General features: G+C 35.6%; 1 long non-coding RNA gene across 1 annotated transcript; it reads left to right on the top strand.

Annotated features, from left to right (window-relative positions):
* The first annotated feature begins 1,316 nt into the window (after nucleotides 1-1,316).
* On the top strand, nucleotides 1,317-9,540 carry LOC129649881 (uncharacterized). Its single transcript, XR_008713367.1, has 3 exons — nucleotides 1,317-1,378; nucleotides 7,478-7,558; nucleotides 9,441-9,540. It is a non-coding gene; the product is annotated as an uncharacterized LOC129649881 (long non-coding RNA).
* The last annotated feature ends 352 nt before the right edge of the window (nucleotides 9,541-9,892 follow it).

Raw genomic sequence — 9,892 nt, forward strand, 5'->3', positions numbered from 1 at the left:
TTGACTTGATAACAGCGTATTTCTTTCACTCTTGGGTTTTGAAAGATTAAAGCAAATAAAGTGCCGGTATCTCTGCCATGTACATCTCTAAGAAAGTCAAGAATAAAAGGAAATATAAACCACCAAAGCAATCCAGATTCAAGTCCTTGTCATTCTGCTGGGAGCCACCAAACAAAGCAGATGTAAGCAAGGCAACTTAAAAAGGAATCAAAATTCCTCATTTTTTTTTTTTTTAATGTTCCATGGTTTAATTTTTTTTAATTTAATTTTATTTTTAAACTTTACAAATTGTGTTAGTTTTGCCAAATTTTATTATTATTTTTCTATATGAAGAACAGGCAATGTGCATTTCATGCTCAAATAAATTTACTGTACTCTAAGGGCAGAATTCTCTTTGGGCATGCTCTAGGGAAACATGTTATAAGTGGAATCTCTGTGGAGTGATTCAATCAAGTAATACTGTCATTTAACTTGAAAAAACAATGTTAAATTTAATATTAAAATTTTCTAGTGAATGCAAGACTCAGTGAATGAATTACTCAGTGGATGCATTTCTCCTTTTCCCTTCTAAAAACCCTCAGGTGCTCTAGAAAATAGTATAGCCTATTTACTATATTATAGAATTATGAATTATATAGCCTCACTCAGTTTTAGCAGAGCTATTTTGTGATATTAAAATTAAGATTTATACAGCTACTTTGTTATATTCAAATTAAGATTAAATGGATGGTATATTATATTTTTTCAATGCTAATGGAAAAGTAATGTTGAATAAATTTATGTTCCCAGGGAATGTTATTTATGTTATCTAATTTGTTAAGAATATCATATTATTACTTAAGCAAGTTAGTTTTTATTTTCATACAAATATACCTTTATAAGGTATTGGGTATTGTACTTTTATAAATCTTAATAAAAATTTCAAGTAAGTCCAAAATTTGACATTAATTATAAAACAGATTTATTACATTTTAATAACCATTTTTTTTGAAACAGTGGCCAAAAATACACAAAAGAAGGAAAAGCTTTTTTTCCGACTTTCACTTTTATGTAACAATCCTGAAATGTTGACGATAAAACACTTAACTCATCCAGTTCTGGCCTACTACACTCATTACAGGTTTCGAGTTCTATTAAGCACCATTGCATTCAGTTTAACGTTTGTTCTAACCAGTCCCATGACCAAAGGTATCCATAGCTAGTGCTTGGAAGGGAGTGTTACATAACGGAAAGGTCTGTGATCTTGAAAAAAATTATTGTGTCACTTTCTAAGCCTCAGTTCTGTATTTTTTAATTATATTTTGTAGTTGGAGGATAATTGCTTTATGACGTTGTGTTGGTTTCTGGTGTACAACAAGTGAATCACCTATACGTACAGGTATACATATATCCCCTCCTTCTTAAACCTCGCTCCCACCCCTCCCACCCCACCCAAGTCATCACAGTTACGCATTTTTAAAGAGAGAGTAGTATCTATCTCACATGATTTATTTTATGATGATTAAATTAAATAATCTCTTTAAGCCATCCATATCCAGGCACATAGTAGGCATGTTATTTCACCTTTTCCTTCTATTCTAATGTTGTGTTTGTTGTGCTTAGTCACTCAGTTTTGTCCAACTCTTTGAGATTCCATGGACTGCAACCCTCCAGGCTCCTCTGTCCGTGGAATTTCCCAGGCAAAAATACTGGAGTGTGTTGACATTTCCTTCACCAGGGGATCTTCCTGACCCAGGGATCAAACCCGTATCTCTTGTGTCTGCTACATTGGTATGTGGCTTCTTTACCACTGAGCCACCAGGAAACCTCGTATGTTTAAATGAAGGTTCTTAAATATATCAATTGAGAATTAGGTTGCATAGAACCCACAGACTATTGTATACTAAGTGTTAATGCTGCTGCTGCTGCTGCTGCTGCTGCTGCTGCTGCTAAGTCGCTTCAGTCGTGTCCGACTCTGTGCGACCCCATAGATGGCAGCCCATCAGGCCCCACAGTCCCTGGGATTCTCCAGGCAAGAACACTGGAGTGGGTTGCCATTTCCTCTTCCAATGCATGAAAGTGAAAAGTGAAAGTGAAGTTGCCCAGTCGTGTCCGACTCTTAGTGACCCCATGGACTGCAGCCTACCAAGCTCCTCCATCCATGCGATGTTCCAGGCAAGAGTACTGGAGTGGGTTGCCATTGCCTTCTCCGAAGTGTTAATAATAGTGGATAAAAAAATTCTGTGTGAGAACTGCTTTACATTTAGGAGAAGATGCCATATACATACTACATATTTCCTTGGTTGGGGGGGTGGGGATCTTTGTTTCCCCTCACTTTGAAATAAAGTATAAGAATCACTAGAAAATGTTGTGGAAAACGAGAGAAGAATGGTAAAATTGTCTACCTTTTTATTTAAAGCAGAGATTTTTCTAACTTTTCCTCTTAAACGCTTATGAAGGTAGAGATATAAATTCCTAACAAAATGGTATTCATATCTATAAATATTCACTGTGTAGGAATGTTTTCCCTCTAAAATAGCATTGGAGGTTCAGGAAGATGGCTGTTTTTCCCCTTGTTTTCAAAGACTCCTTAATGTATATTCTTACCTCTGTTTCAATCAATTTAAAATATTATTATATTTGTTTAAAGAAGTAAATAAAAGAGTGGTTCTTTTATAATTTACATTGATATATGTCTAACCTTGGAATTAAAGTCACTTTTGTTTGAATAGGGGTTAAGTCAGCCCTGGTTGTATTTTAAAAATATTAATCCACCTAAAATTGGTGTTATAGCATGTTCATTGATCCCTTGAATATTTTTTTTCTCTTTACCACTGTATCCTCCTCTTATTAATATTTTTCTCATTTTGTAGATAATAACAGCTACCATTTAATCACACACCAAGTGCTGGGGACTGTGGTAAATTCACTATATGTCCATCCCCACATCAAGCCGGTGCTGTACTTACAGTCATCAGGTGCTTAGTATTATACACATTTGGGATTCAATTGTAATAGAGACTCGTTTGGGGCATTAGTGGTAAAGAACTCACCTGCCAATGCAAGAGACATAAGAAACATGGGTTCAGTCCTTGGGAGGATCCCCTGGAGGAGAAAATGGAAACCCACTCCACTGTTCTTGCCTGGAGAATCCCATGGACAGAGAAGCCTGGCAGGCTATGGTCCATAGGGTTGCAAAGACTCGGACAGGACTGAAGCGACTTAACACGCACACATCTAATTATAGGAGATGGTAAATAAGGCAAACCATATCACTTAATGAAAAGGGAACTGACTTGGAACCCAGAAGACTTAAAATATTGTCGTATATTTATGTCATAACTACTCATGTGATCTTGGGGGGAAACACCTAATTTTTGTACACCTATGGTAAAAAATTACGTTTACATTTTATGTACCTTTTCCAAGTTGGTACTCAGGATTCTATTAGGTACATTGCCAGCTATAAGTGTGATTTTATTGAACAATCTAAGCATGTAAACAGATTCTTCTTTATTTTTTACTTGGCTTGGGCTATCTTCTGTTTACTAAATACTTGCAGATACGCATTCATCAAGTCCCCTTTTCTTGTGTGCTAGGCATTATCACCAGACTCCAGTACTCTTGCCTGGAAAATTCCATGGATGGAGGAGCCTGGTAGGCTACAGTCCATGGGGTCACGAAGAGTTGGACACAACTGAGTGACTTCACTTTCACTTTTCACTTTCATGCATTGGAGAAGGAAATGGCAACCTACTCCAGTGTTCTTGCCTGGAGAATCCCAGGGACGGGGGAATTTGGTGGGCTGCTGTCTATGGGGTCGCAGAGAGTCGGACATGACTGAAGCAACTTAGCAGCAGCAGCAGCAGGCATTATCACTTATCTCAAATTGTGTGCCTCACTCAAAATGTTGAGGGTATATTTCCTCAAATTCTTTGTTCTGAGCCATTCTAGCTCAGCCAAGCTACATTGATAAATTTTTATGAAACTGACTTTTCATTCCTTGCCTCTGCTTCCTGTGAGCAGTATTTACTCTGTTACTACTATTCTCCTGCTACCTTCTTAGATCCCTTTGTTGTAAAGTTCAATTCAGTCACTCAGTCATGTCTGACTCTTTGCGGCCCCATGGACTGCAGCACGCCAGGCGTCCCTGTCCATCACCAACTCCTGGAGCCTACTCAAACTCATGTCCATCACATTATGATACCATCCAATCATCTCATCCTCTGTCATCCCCTTCTCCCACCTTCAATCTTTCCCAGCATCAGGATCTTTTCCAATGAGTCAGTTCTTCGCATTAGGTGGCCAAAGTATTGGAGTTTCAGCTTCAGAATCTGTCTTTCCAGTGAATATTAAGGACTGATTTTCTTTAGAATGGACTGGTTGGATCTCCTTGAGGTCCAAGGGACTCTCAAGAGTCTTCTCCAATACCACAGTTCAAAAGCATCAATTCTTTGGTGCTCAGTTTTCTTTATAGACCAATTCTCGCAACCATACATGACTACTGGAAAAAAAAGGATCTCCTCAATTTAAGAGGAATGAGTCACATGATCTAGGACCACATCTGGACCTGACTTCTTACCTTATCCATTACATTTTATCCAGAAGGTGATCTGTATCAAAGATCAGATTATTGACCCCATTATTATAACCATTGATTTCATTTTTAGGAATTATAGCTTTAATTTTTTCTTCAGTATTCCATGAATAACCCAGGAAACTCAGAAGGAATTTCTCCTTAGATAGCTGTACTCCTTCAACTCCCACCAGAAGAAATACATACAGATACACATACTTTTATGGGTTTTATCAACACATTTCCCCCACCTTCTTTATCCATTACCTTACCTGACCCAAACATTGTTTTCTTTCTTTCTTTTTTTTTTTTCATTTAACAAAATAATCTCTTCCGTTCTTTATAGCTGGCTACTTCTTTTGCATATACGCCATTTACTTTTCTGTAAGAGCTTATTTTATGTCTTTCTTAAACAGTATTTGGTCTTAACTAAATTGTCTTCTCCAAGCAACATTAGGAAATCCTGATATAATACACATTCCTATTTCATTAAAGATGTCATATTTTTATATATGATCATAAGAAAATGACTTGTGATATTCCAGGATCACCTCCCTACTCCACTGAAATATTAAAATATGTTTCAATTAACTAAACAGTAGATTTTATTTGATAGCTTTCACATTCCATATATATTTGTAATCATTCGATAAACACTTTAGATATTAAAAAATATTTTAAGTGACTTAATGATATAAAACAAAACTTATAATGAGTTGCAGGTAGCACTTTATTTTATGGAACATGCAAATTCCAATTTAGGGACTTTATGCTGAGACATATAATATAGGACAGTGGCGGCTGTCTGCAAAGTATGGCACTGTGTATATCTTTACTGATTAAACGAGATCACCATATGAAAATACCTATTACAGCACTTGTCACAGAGACCATTCAATAAAAGTTCAGAATTGTTTAGAATTATGAATAGCAAAATGAGATCAAGCCAATCAGTTGTTAACACAGAGTTAGAATATGATGAGGCATTGGACTAGCTGATGTGTTTTTAGGAAAGCAGGATAATTCTACAGTACATCCAGAAACTTATAAAATGCTGTGCAGTCATTTTTGGCATTTCAGTAGTTTTTGCCTAGCGTCCCATTATTATGAAGTTTAGAGTGTTCTCTTTCTTGCCATAAGTGTTTAACATTTTCTTTCAAAGTTTGTTTCTCTCTAATGTAAATGTAGCTTCTGATGTCTTTCTGGAATCTAACCCAACGTGTTATTCACTATACAGAATTTATTTGTCTGGAAAGCATTTTTCTTCAAAGTGAGTTCTAATACTCAAGAGCAGACAAAAGAAATGAAAGAACATGTAGTGGGGGAACTAGTAAAAAAATATATATGTATATATATGCTATATATTATATGCAAATACCTATATATTTGTGTAAACATATAAGTATTGAGTGTATATAGATATTTGCTATCTATATTGGGGCTTCCTAAGTGGTGCTAGCGGAAAAGAACCCTCTTCCCAATTCAGGAGATGTAAGAGACATGGATTTGGCCCCTGGGTTGTGAAGATCCCTTGGAGGAGGGCATGACAACCCACTCCAGTATCCTTGCCTGGAGAATCCCATGAACAGAGGAGCCTGGCAGGCTAATGGTCCATAGGATTGCAAAGAGTATCTATAGATACTGAGCATCTATATATACTAAATAGATGAACTGAGTGACTAATCCACACAGACACACACACACACACACACACAGAGTTTCTGATAGCAGCTTTTAGAAATACTGAGTTAGTAATGTAATTTATATGAATCCAACCCTTAAAACATGAACTTATATGACCCTCTTACAATGGGATAAGAAGATGCTCGTTTATTTCTGTTCGAATGTGCCGCACATCCCTTGACAAAGTTATACTTCCGAGTTAGAAACACCATTTCCCCCACTGTCTCTGTTCCTACTCTCATCTTCTTTGCCACTTACTGGATTAGAGTTTCAGAAAGGGGTGGGAGGTAGAACACAGATGTCCATGATGCTGCTTTATTGAGGGCATGCCTGAGACTTGGATCCGTGCCTGAGGTCTATGCATTAGGTTTGGATCGAGGGAGATGTAGGAGAGGGATGGAATATTGTCCCATTCTATACAAACAGTATTATTAATTTATGAACTCTGTATAGTATAGAGGTCCCCTCATAGCTCAGTTGGTAAAGAATCTGTCTACAATGCAGGAGACCCTGGTTCGATTCCTGGGTTGGGAAGATCCCCTGGAGAAGGAAATGGCAACCCAGTCCAGTATTCTTGCCTGGAAAATCCCATGGACAGAGGAGCCTGGCAGGCTACAGTCCATGGGGTCACAATAGTCACACACGACTTAGCAACTAAAGAGAGAGAGAGAGAGATAGTATATATTGTCTAGAAGTAGAAGCCACCTACATGCCTACATATTATATATCGGCATATCAAACTTATAACTATTATTTTCCACATTTTATGAATCTTCTCCAGGAAAATTATGAAACAAAGTAAGAATACTTGCTTAAATCTTGCAAGGAAATCAATAGTAAAAAGAGACAAGGAGCCAACAGCCCATAATACTTATAACTCAGTGTTATAACTAGAAAAGTATTTATATTGGTAATGTGTACATAATAAGAAAACATTTCCATTATAAATGCTTTAATTTTCATACTTCAACTGCCTTTCCTAGTAAAATAAGATGGGATTGAGTAGTTTTTATTTTTTGTAGTTTTGTAATCTGGAACCTATTTGATGCCTTGGAAGTCCCAAAAATGCATAACTTGCATTTCTATTTTGTGCATTTAACAAAATCTATGATAACAGCAATAAAGAGGGAGTTAATATTTAAATGGAGATAAGTGATAATAAACATTTAACAGCTAATCAGCATCACTCTACAGAGACATATATTGTTCTAAACGTTATCTTTCACCTTTTATTTATAGTAATTGAAGACTGCCACTGGGAACCTGCATCATGAGCTACTTGGGCTTCTAAAGTGTCCAATGGATTTTTCATCACATAAGGTAAATGCCGGATTTATTTTATTTGTATTTTCAGGATGTAATGAAATACTATTTTTTGTATTAAGATTTATTTTCTTTATACCAAGAAGAAAGTAAATTTTCTTTTATTTGGTCATACATTTAATTAAGTAGTTCCTCTGGCTTGTTAGCTCTGAAGTGACTGGGGGAAGTTACTGACATATTTACAACCACTTCTAGGCTTATGCATTTTCCTCTGCAAAACTATCATATGTATTATGTGTTTCAGACAATCTGTTCTCTGTTTTTGTTTGCTTAAAGTCATCTTGTCTCTTTAAATACTATGTTAACATGTTCACATGTTACACATAAAATTTAACGGCTAAAGGTATTTTCTTTATTAGTATTTATGACTTAGGTAGTTGTGTTGGAGGTAGATTATTATTAATTTAGAGTGGTAGTTGAGTTACATCTGGGCTTTTTTTTTTTTTTCATTAATTCTGGAGGGTATACCTAAATACACATTTGCTCACCCTATAGTTTATAAAATTACAGCTACAAAAGTAGAAACTACTTCAGTGGTTTGAGTATTTATAATGTGGATTACTTTCTTTTTCTTGGAAGATGTTATTAGTTTTTCAACTTTGTCTTTTTCTACTAGTGGTCCTTCATCAAGTATCACAACAATAATTTTATTTTTATTATTTGTTTTATTTTTGTTTTCAGTTGTAAGAGAGTAAAACATTTGCAATCACTGCTTTCTTTTCACCACCTGAGATTACAAAGAAAGGATTTAGAATTCCAGGGGTGCCCAGGAAGACAAGGTTTGGCTAGTAACTATGAAGAAAACCTCATTTAATACAACTAAAGGGAGATATATGGGGCTACTCACTTGAGTCCTCATGAAGACCAAGAAGTGAAGAAAAGAACATTTTCATCTGAAAAATGAGTTTCTAAGAAAGGAAATATGCCTGCTTCTAGCACTGTTTCGCATGTCTGTCAAACAAACGATAATAGTAAAGACAGAATGGCTTGTATGTAAATTGTTTGTCCAAGTACAAATGGCGGAAACAGACACAAACATAAACACATAAGTCTAGAATGGTGTTTTGGTTTCTACATGAAACGCATTTTCTATGCATTCAAATAGAAATTTAAATTAGAAATAGAAATACATTTCAAGGCATAATAGGAAAGAAATTAAATATACATAAAATAGACTAAGTTGTTCAAATTTTAAATATCAAGACATCTTGATAAAACTTAAATCATAAACTGCACGCTGAAGCACATGGCTCAACGTTTTACAAGGGGCTCCATTATGTTAACTTGGATGAGCTAAGAGGCAAAGAATGAGCAGTCATGTGAAGAGAATTAGGGGAAATTGCTCATCTATTCAGCACAAAACTGTCCATCATTCACAGGACCCTTCCAATCAAAGAGAACATTTAATGGCACTTACAATATGGTAAATTTGACGTGATTTGAAGACACTGTGAACTATTATTTCTTCTTTGAATATTTCTATAGTATAGCCTTTCATAGTTCCTTTGGTCAGTTCAAGTAATCCTGGTAAGTTCATATCTTGTTTTCTGGTTGAATTTATGTGAAAGTCTACCACCTCTCCCTTCTTGTGAACCCAAAGAACACTGGCTGTCTTCAGATATACTTTGATAGTAGATAGAAGGTGGTTTTATTTTTTCAGCAAAAGAAGGAGAAATACATACAATTCGTTTGTTATTAATATTTCATTTAATGTTGATGTGGTTTTTAAAAACATCCAAGCCATATGGAAATTTGTACTGAGAACTTTAGTTTTAAACAGAAGTTTAAAACAGGTATCATAAGCGGAATGAAAGGACAGAGCCCACATATTCTAGAGACTTTTTCTAACAAATAAGCTCACTTTCATTTCCATTTTCAGCCCCTCACTCCCAAACACGGACTCTTTTTCCTTTGCCCTCAATCTTCATCTGAAGTGACAGATGGAAATTTTAACTTTGCCCCTCTCACTCCCACAGGTAATGAACTATGCACCTATTTGTTATTGCTAATGTTTATTTCCTGAAAACTTAAGGTGAATTTTAAAAAATTATTTTCCTCATTCTAAATATCAGAATACGTATGTGTATGTATATCAGTATTGGTTAAGAGTGAGATAAATTATGAATATAGCAGAGATATTTTATGTTGTACAAAGAAGCATATATTCAAGTTTAGAAAGTAAATGTATCCCCTGTGATAGCCAGCGTGCAGTTAGAATGTGAATGAAATTAATAGGCACATTGAACAGAGAAGGCTCTGTAAAATAGGTTAGCTCAGAATGGGAATAGAAGACTCCCAACTGAGAACTGAATACCGAAATTAAAGAAGGAC

This window comes from Bubalus kerabau, chromosome 4, assembly GCF_029407905.1.
Source record: "Bubalus kerabau isolate K-KA32 ecotype Philippines breed swamp buffalo chromosome 4, PCC_UOA_SB_1v2, whole genome shotgun sequence".
Taxonomy (NCBI): Eukaryota; Metazoa; Chordata; class Mammalia; order Artiodactyla; family Bovidae; genus Bubalus; species Bubalus kerabau.